The sequence below is a fragment of the Columba livia genome, chromosome 3 (assembly GCF_036013475.1).
Source record: "Columba livia isolate bColLiv1 breed racing homer chromosome 3, bColLiv1.pat.W.v2, whole genome shotgun sequence".
In the NCBI taxonomy this organism is placed as follows: Eukaryota; Metazoa; Chordata; class Aves; order Columbiformes; family Columbidae; genus Columba; species Columba livia.
The window spans coordinates 15,583,184-15,599,011 of NC_088604.1; the positions used below are offsets into that span (position 1 = coordinate 15,583,184).

General features: G+C 38.3%; 1 protein-coding gene across 15 annotated transcripts in view; it reads right to left on the reverse strand.

Annotated features, from left to right (window-relative positions):
* GREB1 (growth regulating estrogen receptor binding 1) overlaps positions 1 to 15,828 on the reverse strand; it is a 97,570-nt gene that overhangs the window by 66,309 nt on the left and 15,433 nt on the right. For 4 of the 15 annotated variants that reach the window (XM_065055887.1, XM_065055893.1, XM_065055882.1 and 1 more), the window contains exon 1: positions 4,382 to 4,577. The exons of 7 other annotated variants lie outside the window; for them this stretch is intronic. The gene's annotated coding sequence lies outside the window, so the exon portion shown is untranslated. Of the gene's footprint in view, positions 1 to 4,381; positions 4,578 to 15,828 lie in introns of those variants that run through there. 4 more of the 15 variants (XM_065055885.1, XM_065055894.1, XM_065055889.1 and 1 more) reach the window with 2 other exon arrangements.

Consider the following 15,828-nt stretch of genomic DNA (forward strand, 5'->3'; position numbering starts at 1 on the left):
CGCTCGTAGAAGTAATTTACAAAGTTTTTTATTTGTCGGTACAAAGCCATCTACAGGCATAGTAAATAGGTGGACTACTGCCAATTTCTGCAAAAAAATATTGGTTTCTGGAAGTCAATTCCGTTTCCTCACAATATTCTGCCAGAATGACTTGGCAGTAAAAGAGAGGAAAAATGGGCTCAGAAGACTGATGGTTATGATCCAATACTGGAGTGTGGGAAACATTTAAATACATTTCCTCATTTGAGATCACTTCCAGACCAATGTTTTACTATTCCTATGATTTTCATCAGAAACTTCAAAAAGGGTTTGATTTTCTGCTATTAGTCTTACTCAGAATGAGAAATTTTGAAGCTTTAAAAGCTGCTGAGAAATGAAAAGATGATCCTTCGCTGAGCTCAGCTCTATAGTCCTAATAAGATTAAAATCTGTAGTCACTTATGGATGTGCTGATTGAAATCCACTTTTTCAGTGAAATAATTTATTCCACAGGAATAAAGTTGTCAGACCATTTAAAAGTCTCCAGTCATTCTGTGTTTCCTATACAGATAATGTTATGGCAGTACAGTAGACACCATTTGGCCATTACATTTTAAAGGCAACATATTAATAAAACCTTTAACTTAAACCACAGTTACTTTTGCCAGAAATTCCAGCTCCTTTTCTGTTACCAGGTCTCACAACTCATATATCTTCTGTGGAATTATATTAGAAATGTTATCTACAGACCAGTCCAGTTTAAACTTAATGGTTTCCTAATAATGCCACTTTGGAAAGTAGTTCATGATTAAACACAGAGACTCTGATTAAGGTTGATGACAGGTCACAGAGAACATAATCCGACCATCTTTATACAGCCAAGAACAATTCTGCTACTGTTTCCATAAACAGAATATACTGCAAGACGACTACTCGGATCTCACTACCACTTCTTTTTTCTTTTGCGCTTGCTTTCAATTTTTGTCTGATATTTTCTTTTGATATTGAAAAATCAGGCTGACAACAGACAAGGGATTTCTCCTGCATTAACAGTGAGATTATTTCCTCCGCTGACTCGTGTTTCAAAGGAACAGGGTGTTCGGAGGAGAGCGCAGGTCGAAGGGCGCCCAGCTCTCAAGAGCCCTGGGAAGAGCGGGAAGTGGGAAGACATCACCCAGCTTTTTGGCAGCTTGAGATCCCAAGCCAAATTGCTTCTATTAACCACCAAAATCAGTTTGGTCATTCACTTCAGAAGTAAATAATAGGGAGATGTCTTTATTCTCAGGAGATTGCTGCAGAGATTAACATGGACACCTTTGCAATGAAATAAATATGGGCAATTTTCCCCACCTACTGAAAAGTCAAGCCCGTTTGTTAACTGCCCTCTGTGTCCTTGGAAGAAATCACACAGATCCATATCAAAAGGGATGAAAACAGACTTGGACAAAACAATGTTAAACAACTTCAATAAAAACATTATTAAAAAGCTGTTGATTCTTTTTTTCTTTCCTCAGGCAGATAATAAATATTAAAAAATAATGGATCATTCTTCACATGAAATTATTTCACATCCATTTTGGCCATTGGAAAGAGAACTTCTGCTCAAAGCAAGTATTTTCTTATTTTTGCTTAAATTTTTCAACTGCAAATCAATAAGCATTAATGACAGAGTGCTCATTTTTCAATGAAAATGTTACAATTCAGGCAAGGAACAGCAGCAAAAATCACAAATTAGTATTTTCTACAGAAAATAAAAAAAATAATTTCCAGATATGTCTACCAAAATAAAAAAATCATCTTTTTAAACTCACACAAATTCAGCTTTGCTTTGAACCAAAAAAATAAAACTTGACTAAATAGAAAACAATCTACCTTGCCATAAACACATTAAAATATACAGCTATGCCTGGAGATCCGGACAACGGCATGTTGGCAATTTAGTGAGAAGGAATCTAGGCTGTGACAGCCCACATTGTAGTTTTCTGGGGAAAGAGAAAACTCCAATTGCAACCAGATTCCTTTAATTATTTAAAGATGAAAGGCTGTTTTGGTTTTAAGACATAGTTTAGTCTTCCTTTATGACTACAGAAAACTTAAACTTCCTTCACCCTAGAAACTTTGATGTCTACTCTCAAACCAGAGTTGACTTTTTCTGAGGTATTTAAAGTAACGATTTGTTTAAAAATGGCATTCTATTTTAGCTTATCTTAATACAGAAGAAAGAATGCCAGACAAAGTTCGAATTGGTCATAGTAGAAAGTCCTTTGTCCAAAGCCATACATTTGATTACTACTACACATTTTCAAAAACCATAATCACTATTGGGACCAATGCCTGAAAAAAATCTGTATCTGCAAAAATAATTCTTAAGAAATCTTAATTAGACTTTTTTATTAGTTTGTTTCTTAATTATAAATTTCACTGGAAATCTACTTCCAGGCATAATGATAACACCGACTTTCATTTACTTGCTTTTTTGGTTTAGAATGAACCTTCTTTTCATAGACAATTGTACATGCCATTACTTAACATCCACACAACTGTGGTAAGGGGTCACTTCATAGAAGTAAATGTGGAGCTGGGTAATAGTCCAGTGTCGCGGTGACAGTGCAGACTGAGCCTCATATATGATATGGCAATAAATACATTTAGGCAATGGCACTTCATCCTGTAAATGCTTTCACATTCCTCTCTGTAGGAAACAACGTATTCTGATGCAGATTTCTTTGATTTTCCTGTAGGATCTCATAAACTTTGCAGGTGTTACTGGAGAGAAAATCCCTTATCAGCAGCTTCCAGTGCAGTTCAGCTGATATGCTTGACTTTCTCCAGCACAGAACCCTGAACTTATGGCTGGCCAGGCAGCTCTGCCTTGGCTCCCATTCAGCTTTTGTGTGTTGCTTTGATCAACTCCTGGCTTTGGATGAAAGCAATTCTTTTAGAGACCACCTTCCAACTCTCTTAAAAAAAGAATTACATACATAAACCCAATTGAGCTTGTTAAGCAGCAGGAAGAAGCCAAGTAGAGGGAGGAGAAAGGGAGGGAAGGAGGTGCCACAAATCAACGCTAGGGAGCAATGATCAAAGCAGCAAGTGGAAAATGAGTAAAAAACATTCCCTAAGTTGTACAGGCCTCGGTCATTCCCTTTCCCAGCTCTGTAAGTGCAAAGGCTTTCTCGCTATTACCCGGGAAAGAGACACAACTCCCTTTTCAAGAACCATCTCACACCTCTGCTCTGTGCCTTCGAGTACAGCACTTGAGATCTCAGAGTAAAGCAGCAGAAAGCAGAGTGGCAAGCTGGGAGGAAAGAGATTACCTTGAAATGCGTGTTTTCCAAAGAAAATTCTACAAAATCAGCACATGGGGTATATTATTCTTCCTTCCAGCTACCAGTGGCTAGAGACTTTCTGAGAATCTTTTCAAAATCCCAAATGAACATACAAATCCTACACTGACTGCACAGGTTAGCTTGGAGCCATCCTCAAAACCAGATGTTTGTTCTTCCTTACCCCAAGTGTACCCCTCTGGGCTCACTGGTGGCAGCAGTGCCACAGCTGTCCCTGCGGCAGCCACAAGCACACAGGGACACCAGGAATTACAGCTGGAAGACACTTCGGAGCCACATCTTTCAGAGCAGCAGAGGTAGAGCCAGCGTCTGGGGAGGTTCTCCAAGGATACATAGACTGCCCCGGTTCGGAGGCTTTGCCTCACTCACACAGAAGGGCCTCACTGCTTGAAAGACATCTGCACTGATTTCTTCTGACAGAGCACACTGCACTGTATCTGGATCATACTTTCCATCTCATGCACAAAGAGTGGACAGAAATACAACGGGAGAAGCCTAAAATATGCTATCTGTGGATGGCAAATACTTCTCTAGATGAACATTTTACATTGCAAATTAAAACTGGGCAAGAAGGTACACTCAATCATGAGATCAGCTGCACATGTATTATATGTTGAAATTAAATTACATAAGAAATGTTCATGAACATAAATATGCAATCCCAAAACATCAAACAAGCATCTTTACTTAAAGAACCACTACAAAGCTCAGATTTCATCCATTTAAGAAACTTAATTTAGCAGTTTGAGATCTGAGCTGTTTCAAGAGTTTAAAAATTCAAGTTGTCTGGTTTTTTGTTTTGGTTTTCCTAAAAGGAAATCACTCACCCCAAAGACAGCAAATGACTGACAAGGCAGGAGGTACACAAAAATGTAAACAGATGCATCTGCTTAAAACATGAAGATTAGATGTTAAATGTCTGTCAGCTACAATATTTGAAAAGTAACCAATATAAGGCAGCATGAGTATGCCATCTTATGTTAATGTTTTCATTAAACAGTAACAGCATTTTTCAGCACAGAAATACTAGCTATGTAATAAAAAATATACTGTACCGTAATAAAAGCACGTGTTCCTTAGTGACAGCCAGCAAATTACTCCCAAAGTTTTGTATTCTGATTGCACTGCTGAACGCCTTACATCTGTGGTAAATGCCAGTGATTATATCTTTATGGAGTTTTCCTTCTTTTGATTGAGAAGAGTCTGCTGCTGGGCGAATTGGATAGGACACTTAAGGCTCCTGAGTCAGCACTGTACGCAACTGAACAACTCAGCCGGGTCACCGTGACATGAACACTCTCCTGTCACAGCAGAGCACAGGAAGGTTTCAAAGCTATCTATTCTGCAACTCTGGCAAAAACAAAGTAATGAGACCACAATATACCCTGGCAAGCTGTTCTCTAATCTGTGTGCTATGCTAAATGATAAATGGTCTGACTTTATGTCTTATTAATACAGAAGTGCTGTGCTGGGTCATGGTGCTCCTGGCCAGGCACACATCAATCTATCAGTCTGAAGCATTATTAACATCAACAATTTTGTTGGAGGTTTTTAGAAGGACTGAAGGTGGGGTTTTTAAAACAAACAGGGGTGTCCTATTGCATTATATAGATAACAAAATCACTAAAGAATGCATAAAGTGTATACTGTGGGTACTATTTTGCTAACAGAACAAAAGATTAACAGGACAACAGAAATCAGATATGTAGCAATATTATCTTTGTGTTGGTATTACGCCTGTATCTTTTGAATAACAGAGTAGGAAATCAAATATCTGAGAGATTATTTTCAATATACTGCTGGATATACAAAGGAACGGCTATTGGATCACATTTAAACAAACTGCATCTTTTCAAGATACATATAGAACACGTGTACAGATAACATTTATTTCCAGTAAAGGTATATTTATGAAACGTTTCCTTAGGTCACAAATTGCAGTACATCACTTCAGATGATGAAAGCAAATATTCTGAAAACTGAATTTTCTCTTTCCTATGGCTCCAAGTCATGAAACATTCAGATATGTGCTTGATTTTAAACTTGATTAAGCATCACTGAAATTGGTAAAATTAAGCACTTATCTAGGCTTTCAGTTGAATTAAGGTTCTGTATAACCTTTGCATGCAGGATCCACTGAACAAGGAAAGATTATTTTTCAATACAGCTTGTGGAACTTCATTTTCAGCCTTCACTCTCAGGGCACAGTTTCATTAGTGGTTCAAGCTGCTCTAAACTCAAGTTACAGCTGAGGAGGAATGTCTCTCACTCGTGATCATACATTCCTCCTCTGTTGTTCAGCAGCATGGATCTGAGCTGATATGGCTGAAAACCAGTCCTTTTTGTAGGGTTACGTTCAGATAGATCAGATCTCTTTCCAAGTTATTCATAAAGTGTAAGGCCATAAATATACATGAAAGGACCAGGAACATGCGCCTAGGGATGGTGTTGAGAGCAGGATCTTTTTGTCCAGACTATGAAAATGCTTTAAATAACATTTTTAGATCATAAAACTACACTTTCTGATTCTTCTTCTGTAACACAAAAGGGAAAAAACCTGAATTTTAAAGCCTGCTGAGGAATCCCTTGGAGACACAGGTGATTCAGTGTTTCAACTCAAAACAGTTTTCACATCAATGGAAGGCTTTCAATGTTTATCTGGTAATTTTTTAAAAATCTATACTCTATATATGTCGTGTTTAAGAGGCATTTAGACAATGCCCTCAACAACATGCTTTAACTTTTGATCAGTCCTGAATTGGTCAGACTAGATGACCATTGTAGGCTCCTTCCAACTGAAATCGCCTATTTTGTTCTATCCGATACTTAAAATTTTAGATGCAAGCACTGCATGAAAAAATGTGAAAAAGAAACTGTACAGAAAGTAGTAAGTAATGTTCTAGGAGTTATCGGTATGTTTTTCTGTTGCTATGGAAGTGAACTAGAAGTTTTATAAATGTTCTATACTTAACATCAAGCATGGGAGACCTCAGTTATGTCATTTTCAAGTAGGGTACAAAATCATTCAGCTAGGGAATGCAGAAATCACTGTCTGGTTTCCTGTCAGCACTGTACAATTGTGTACTTTAAACATATTAACCTGACAAGATGACACTTGAAAAGACTGTATTGAAAACCAAAGTTTAGAGAAATCCGAAAGGAAAACAAATACTGCAAGGAATACATATGCATGTCTGTGAAAGCACCTGATTTTTGGAAGAATCACTTTTAATAATTTACCAGGTCAACAATAACACAAGCCAGAAAATTGACATTTTAAAGAGGAACAACTTGATTGGTGCCAGCCAAGCATACTTGCCCCAATACTGTAGTGCATTTATGAACAAAATTTCTCCAGTATGCTGAGTAGGGTGCTGTCTAGAATGAAGTTTAGGATGCTGCAGTGCCTGCCTACTTCTGACTTTGCTGTGGGATTGGAAACATCACATCACTCTTAGACGAGTATTAGTATAGGGTAGGTGTTAAAGAAGATGTTAACCTGATATTCAATAATGGAATACAAAAAGTAAAAGGGGCCTGCCTTGGATATAAGCATGGAGCAGGAGTTCCAGAGGAGAAGGACAAAGGGCAAACGAGCACAGAGGGGCCCATTGTGTTTGATTCATACCCAGCGCAGGAATGCCAGGAATGGATTATGAGGTTCTATGTAAGGATCCTGTACACAGAACCAGTGGGAGTTGGTCAGTAGGCAGCTGCTGATGCAACATCCAGAAGAAAAGAGCACGTCTGCCTGCTGAAATGAGTTGCTGAATCTGTGTGAAATGAGTCAATAATGTAAGCAATGAATTGAGAGAACAGTTGTTAGGGGAAAGCTGACCATGTAATTATGCTAACAAAAGGGATGCACAATATATACCTTGTACCCTATGCACTTACAGAAAAGAATCTGCTTTTTTACAGGAATCTACAGGGCATGTTTTCCAAAGCTTGAAGACACTGAAACAGAAGTGAAACAAGGAACATAACCTGAGGTTATAACCTCAGGGTAACAAGATTTTCAGAAATTCAAAGCACAGACTAAGATACTAGAACAAAAATAATTAACAGCATCACAAAAATATTCTACCAGGACATTCATTTATAGAGAAGAACAAAGAAAGAGCTGGTGTAATGTGCAACCATTGACTACCAGGAGTAACAGCTGTGGACATCTACCTGAAGACCTCTATATTTAGGAGTACTGGAGCTTGATTTAGTTGCTTACACATAGATGTTTATCGGTCTTTGTATGCTCCAGGGTATCTGAGACAGCTACATAAGCCCCAGAAACACAATGTAAGACCTGCAGGAGACCAGATAATGCACAGTACTTGAGAACGTCTCAAATGACAAAAGCATGTAAACAAGAAGCTGAATCAAATCCTTAATCTCAAACTAAATTCTACTCTCAAAGTCAAAAATTGACATGTCTATGGATACATCTACATTGTCAAACATCTTGGCTTCGAGTTTGCTTCTAGTGCCTGATCACCCAATTGTCTACACCACATACACATTAGTTTACAGCCAGGCATTCTGTGCTCAGCTTTAGTTGTGTGAGTAGTTAAATAAGGCTCTCATTTTTCTAGGCAGCATGGACAAGATTGTGGCAAGTTTGCTCCCACCACCCTACACAGTTCTCAAGCAGCTTCCCAAAAGGTGCCCTCACCCACCTGTTCTCACTCCATGCGCCCAGGCATGCAGCACATGCAACACCACGAGACCGTGAACAGTCCATCCCGGCTAACTGTGACACGTACTTCACGGTACTTTGGTCACCTGAACATGCACAAAACCTGTGTCTCAGAGGCACCAAGGTCCTGTGGAGGGCTGGGCAGACACAGCCCTGCCGTTCCCCAAGCAGCGTGGGTCAGGGCCACCGCACAACACAGTCCATGCACCTAATCTCCCCCTCAGCTCTGGGTCCAAGGAACTGGAAGTGGGTTCTTCCAGGGGAACAATAGTCGATCAGGGTTCCCAGGAGTTCCGTTTGGGATGCTCTGTGCAAATTCTTCTAAGTTTTTTGCCTGTATTTTTTTTCCCTGTAACCTCAATGTCCGTCCACTGTTTGACTGTAAATTGGGGATAATATCACTTCTCTAAGATACAGAGAACAGTTACACTCAAGATTGCAGCTATAATGCTGCCAGAAAAAAAAATGTCAGGAGACTACTCTTGACTTTTTGTAGATATTAAAGAAATAGGAGTTTTAAAAAAGACACTGAGGAGAATTGCAAAATAATGTGCAGGCATCTACTGTGAAATACTAACAAATGTAAAGGAAACTGTGGTGAACTTCTATTTATAAAGTAACAGGATAGCTGGAACAGGATTGTGTTTCCTATGAACATGTATTAAAGGCACAGAAGAACTTTTTAAAATACTGCTTTGTATTTAAAATCATACAAGTATTGTTCTTATTATCACTGAACTGACAAGGATCTTAAACATGACAGTATATGTTTTTAAAATCTCTGAGAAAAAAATAATGTTTTTAAAGAGTGAAATAAAAGGTCAATTAAGTTTTATGAGACAACCAACCAAGTGCTTCAATAATGAATGAGAAAAGAAAAAAAATACACTTGCCAAAAACTAGAGAAACTAATAAACTGCTAATTCCCACTTAAACACCAACTGTGCAGAGTCTCAGGACCAAAAAAATAAACAGGGTCATCCTGACCTTAAGACAAACAACAGACTTAATTACTGCAGCAGACAACAATGAATCATACCCAAGCAAACTTCCATTCCTTTTCAATAGAATTTATTATTAATCAGACACTTTGTTTTACAACTGGTACAACCTATGCCAGAAAACCCCTTCGTTTTCTCCATGCACAGCAGGAACATTTCAGGGAGTCACAACTGTTTCTTCATTGCTCTCAAGGGTAACCGAAACTGGTGCTGCTTTCATATCTCACCCACATTTCATTTTTATTCACGCACTGCACAAAAGCACCCGCTACTTGTTCAGTCATGCTGTACCTGTGTAAAAATCTTAAATGAATGTTCAAAGACCATTTTGTAAAAATTTAAAAGCTACAGCCTTATACTTCTGTAGCTATTAACAGCTCGAACTGTTCAAAAACCACTTTCTTAAGAGTGTTCCTTCATCTCTAGTAATTGTAGTACTGGCAAAACCCTCCGAACCTCCAGGCTGAGTAACATCCATTCGAGTGCTTAGAAAAACAGCTCTTAAGAACTCTCAACTTTCTTCGCTCTCATTGTGAAAGACCTCGTATGCCAAGCCATGTGATGCAGGACGCTGTACAGTACATTGGGTCAGGAGACAAGATGTGGCACCATCTTATACCTGGGGAACAGGCACATTACATTCTGTCACGAATGTGAACTGAAACTAATTGAACAAATCTTGTGCTCAGTCTGTGTGATTTGATACTCTCGCATTAACCCCCACTACCCATCTCCAGCTTCAAAGACAGCGACGGTTCTATTCCACTGCAAACTACTAAAGATACTTGCTCAATTTCCATTGTCATTGCCATGTTTTGTACCTATTTCCCAATCTGCCTTTTATATATGTTCTCAACCCCCATACACACTTTGGAAGGAATCGTGTCCATGTTTACCAATCGATGTCTCTTTTCATACTCAGTGTATCAGAGAGGAATACATATCTCTGCTTGTGAGCAGAACAAATATACCACAGCACAACTACACACACAACTGGACTACAGCACAACTTTCTATCAGGCCCTTATTTTAGTTACTAGCGATCACTAAAGTTTTAATCTCTTTAGTTTACCTTGGGTTTAGATACGTTTTTCTTAAGAATTCTGTCATCTGGTCACTTGATTGATACTGAAGAGTTTAATGTTGCATATTGGATGCAATAGTTGACAATGTTCACAACAGCATAATTTTCAATCTCACTTAAATAAAAATGGTTCCCTCTTAGATTTGTGAAGCACCAGATTCTCCGATTTCTCTTTTTTCAGATCATAGAATATGTATCATAATTCCTGAACACTTCAGTGGTTAATCATATCACCCTCAGAGAACCACAGGGCCGTCAGGGTATGTTGTTCCTCCATGAAAAGCCAACCACATCCTGGGCTGCATCAAAAGACTCATGACCAGCAGGTTGAGGGAGGTGATTCTCCCCCTTGCTCCACTCTCATGAGACCCCACCTGCAGTACTGCATCCAGTTCTCGGGGCCCCAGCATAAGAGGGACATGGACCTGTCTGATAGGGTCCAGAGGAGGCCACCAAGATGATCAGAGGGCTGGAACAGCTCTGCTATGAGGACAGGCTTGAGAGGTGGGGTTGTTCAGCCTGGAGAAGAGAAAGCTCTGGGGAGGCCTAATAGCAGCTTTCCAGTACCTAAAGGTACTGAAAGCTGGAGAAGGCATTTTTACAAGGGCATGTAGTGACAGGACAAGGCGTAATGGCTTTAAACTGAAAGAGGGGAGATTTACATTGGACATAAGGAAGAAATTCTTCACCATGAGGGTGGTGAGGCAATGGAACAGGCTGCCCAGAGAAGTGTTCAAGGCCAGGCTGGATGGAGCTTTGAGCAACCTGGTCAAACTGGATGTCCCTGCCCATGGCAGAGGAGTTGGAACTAGATGATCTTTAAGGTCCCTTCTAACCCAAACCATTCTGTGATTCTGTTCTTTGATTCTACTGAGTGTCAAATTGCAGCAACAAAGGTTCTACAAAATCTATTTTAGTTTAACAGTCTGCAAATCCAAAATTTTGTGCTGAAATAGCATAGAAACTATATATGATGATGTTGACTTTTGGGGGGAAAAAAAAAGTAAACATTTGAAACAGCAAGCATTTATTATAAAATTACATGATTAAGTATAATGTCTGCTCTTTTATCCTCAGAATTTATCAAAAAGCAATTCTGGACTCCAGTCTGCCAGAATTATATCAAATTCTTCAACAAAATTAGAACTTAATTTGACAGATGTGTAATTTCTGACATTATGCTGAAAGCAGTGTTAAAATCTTTACCACCTCATACTACAGAAAAGAAGCTGGAGAGGAAGAACACTGTCATTATGATATTTCTGCCTTGTGACATTTTGTCTTGCTCTGGCATGAAATCTTTGTTGCAGGTTATACAACACATACACAAGAAGTATTAGTAGTAGAGGCAATCCAGAGCAATATAACTATACAAAAAGGAGTACAAATTACAAGTAGTAATTTTGTTTACCATAAAAATCTTAAGACAGCCCAATGGCAATTATATACCACATAAGGATAATTACATTCTCTCTGTCTTGCTCTCTGTTGTACATATATGTTGTATAACCCTAATGATTATGATGTTTATATATGTAATTATAGTGGTCAAAGAAAATGCCTATTAAGAACAATTTTTGTACCTGAAATTATTTTATACTTCTATACTAAGAAAAGGCCTAGAATGTCAGTGTCTTGGTTGAGAAAAGCAACCTCAGCAGTTTATTAAGTGACTTTCTGAGTAACTTCTAACATTTTAATTATTTTTGTTCTCAATAGCAAGCAAAAAAGCAAATCAGATTTTAAGAATTAAGCAGAAAGATTATTATGCCACTGTATAAATTTATAATCTGCTTACACTGGAGTGCACTGTGTGCACTTTGGTTCACAGGACACAGCAGAACTTGAAGAGGTTCAAAGAATGACCAGAAGGAAGACCACAAGCATTAAGAAGCTTCAATACTATCTAGTTGGCTGGAGTTCTTCAGAACAGAAAAGAGGCAACTTAGAGACATTTGCTAAATGTCTACAAAATGAAGACTGGCACATCAAGGCTGCATAAGGATAAATAGTTCACTGTAGCTACAAGTATAAAAATTAAGACACTCATTTATATTATTTCTAATGCCACTTTTCAGTTGGTTGATAGTGCCTCGTATTTTTCAAAAAAACTGGGCATTGCTCTCACATTTGAGTATTATCCTTTGTGCACTGTCCCAGCAGCAGAGAAGTCTCTCACAATGAAGAAAGATTTAAAAGGACAGAGTTTGTGTGACTACCTGAAAGACTGGAATAGCACTCTACACAGACAGCATGAACAGCACAAAATGGTATGTCTGAAACACCACAACTGCACATATTGTATCGGTTGACATGCTAGGAACAAGCTTTTATGTAACAGCAAAATTCTTGCCTTAAAGGGCTGACTCTTCCACTTCTGCCAGCATCCATTTATCCTGTAATTTGTATAAAAGCAAAATTATTTGCTTAAAGGGGTGGCTCTTTCACACCTGCCAGCATCCATTTTCCCTGTAATTATGCCTCCAGTATTTTTACACACATATCACTTGCTCAATAGCAGGAAGCATTTCTTGTAAAAGACAGTATTTTTCCCAGATATTAGATAAAGGCTCTTTCAGAAAAATATATCTCAGCCTTATGGCATAATTTGAAAGCATTAGGAAGCTGCATTCAGAAATTTTAACACAAGATCAGCAGACAACAGGTTTAGACTTCTAATTCAAACTTAGAAAATTACAATTTTCTTTGATACAGATCAGGTCACTTCACCTCCCCACCACAGGACACTTTGGTCTCCCTACTTTGTCTCATATCTCTGATTTTCAGAGGTTTAAGATTATCCTAATTTGCCATAACGCATCCTCATACCTTAATTATATTATCTCAGCTTTTGTTTTCTAAACCTATATGTAGTTTCTCACTGTAAAATACAGATAATTCTACTTATTGAAAACATAGTGAAAAATTTTCTTGGAAATGCCTTGGATCCCCAAGTACTGCCTATTTTGTAAATACTACTACACAACTTGCAGGAAATAACACCACATTAGAACTTAACTTCTGAAGAATAAAGAAAAACATTATATTAAAGGTACCCAAACAGTAGCTCTATGATAGAATATGGGATTAGCCATATATGAAGAATTCTAAAGAATTTATCCTACATAAGGAAACATCTCCATAAGCACTGAGGAATAATCATTTTAACTGTTGCTTATGTACAAGCTGTTTAAGACTCAGGAACATGATCTCAGGCTAAAGAGTAAGAGTCAGGCCAACAAAGGGCCCAGCCACTTTCAGCCAGAAATATTACTTTTCTTCACTGTCTCTTGTGCCAAAAGCTGTGAAGAAGAAAGGAGAGGAATAACTGGTTCGCACAATTGCAAAACCTACCTCCACTAGAATTCTGTTATCTGTTATCCTTTTCTTCTGACATTCTGACTGGTAACTAGTTCAGTGCTTGACATTATGAACTTAGAAATAGTACATTATTATCTTTTCCTCATCATCTTCTGCATTCAACTAACAGTCTATATACTACGTGAATAGCATCTTCCCACTAAGGTGACTATTCTTTACCAAACTAGAGCTTTATAAAACTTTTTCTTGAAAAGTTTTTTACTTTATAAGCAATTTTGAAGCTTTGCTTCCGTTGAATAAGTTCTGCTTATCACCTTCTTAATTGCGACAACAGTGTCCTAGTATGCTAATAAGAAACTCTTTCAAAGCAAGAGCTCTGTTTCAGTGATGGATAAAAATAAATCGGGTGGGTAGGTACCACCTGTACGTACACACCTATCAGCCGATACATGCACTCAGTCTCATGTGTCCTCAGGCTGAGGCTCAGTTATCGATGCATAACGTGACACTTGCTTATGCAGTAGTTTCCTTCATAAGTTGACACGCATTGCCCTACTTTCATTACCTCACAAGAATTCTGCACAAAATGCAAAGATAAAATATGACCTTTACAGAGTGAGTTAGTTATTCCTATTAGTCGCTTTTTCTCTATGTGTCACATTCAGCTGTCCTTAGTGGTAGACTCTGTCAAAACTAGTTTCTTGGAAGACCCACAAAGACAAAGCCCATCTTTAGCAGTATATAAGTATATAAGGCAGGCACTCACATTCATGTGAGGTTGCAGTTTCACAGAAACCACATCCATTTATCAGCTACATCCAAACCGGGAATGTCATTCCTCTTCTATGCCTATGGATTGCCTACAGCTCACCATGATACTTTTCCAGCAGATGTCGAGGTGGCTGATCTGGAAGATCATTAACTGCCACAGGCCAAAAGTGCACCAGGAACCACTCTAATCAAAGTTTCAGTGCTCAGCCTCACCTCGAGACATCTTATTTAGCACTGCAGCCTCCACCTTCGAGTCCATGTGCATCCTGGTCACAGTTTTCCCTTCTTCATCACACTTTATCTGATTTCTTTTCTATTCACTGTCTTTTTAAAACTGTTCTCTCTAAATGCCCTTCCCACAAATTACATACACACTCACTTCCCCTTCTCCTTTCCAAGAACTGAAATATCCAGCAATGAGACAACTAATACTGACACACACCATTAGGTTTTAAAATTATCACTGTTATGAAAGATTAAGAAAGTTGCAGTTTGAGACTGTGTTGCAGACCCAGAGGTACTATACTGGTTGTATTGCAGCTGCACACATACCATGCAACCATGAGAAGAGACATTGTTCTCTTTACCTTTAAAGCACATAGACGAAGTATATCTATGAGCAAGTTGCCTATCTGCCTTCTTTGTATTAGTAAACCTGCATAAGCTTGTGGTTTTCTGTTGGTGGACTTTTCCAAACTGTGATTTAAGTCTTAGCTTCTCTCTGTGCCTTTGGTTACGCACAACACCACGGATGGTGATGTGCTGCTCAGGCCACTCAGCAGCAAATTTCTTAAGACAATTCTCATTCTTCTCAGAAAGGGTTTACTTCTTTTGTGTTTATTCTTATTAGTTTGCATCTTTCAAACTGCTTTTACTTCATCTCTGTTACTCTGCCCCACCATTATGCACTATCAAAGAGAAGTGACTGTACAATGCCAGCTTTCATTTTTTGAGGCAAGTCTTGACAGGAGATTTAGCATACATTAGAAAGAATAAGAAGCTGTATGATGACCTGATGACCCGTTTGTATCACTAAAATGCATTAAGCTTGCTTTTGTATTTTTCCTGGCATAGTAAGAGAGTTCTTTTAATTTTATTTTAACTTTAATTCTAACCAGCTATGTAATAACCAAGGCTCCTTTAAAAATATAGCAATTAAAGGTAAGCACCTCTTTTTTGCAGGGAAGCCGATACAGTTTGCTGCAAAATTTCCCCTGAACTTAGGTTGCAACTTCTCTGAGCATGAAACCTGTATTATCCAGCAGCATTTACCTTTTACTTCTTTTCAGCTTACTCAAATTGCTGTGCACTCTCCCATGGTCTGTAACAGGTTTCCCACCTCATTCTTTCTGATAAATTTGGGATAGAATTTAAGATCTCAGACATCAATACATCTCTGGCTGCTCAAAATCAAAACTCGCTTCTGAAAGGTTATTAGAGAAAACACTTGATGAACAACATAGAAGACCACATTTTCAGAAATTACTGTAAAATTCAAGCTTCACTATTGTTTCATCTAATTGCACCATATCATACACATCGATTTTTTATATGTGACATAGTTCAGAAGTGAGATTTAAACCATTCTCTCATGATGAAAATGAGCATATGCATAAGAAAAGTGCTATGGAG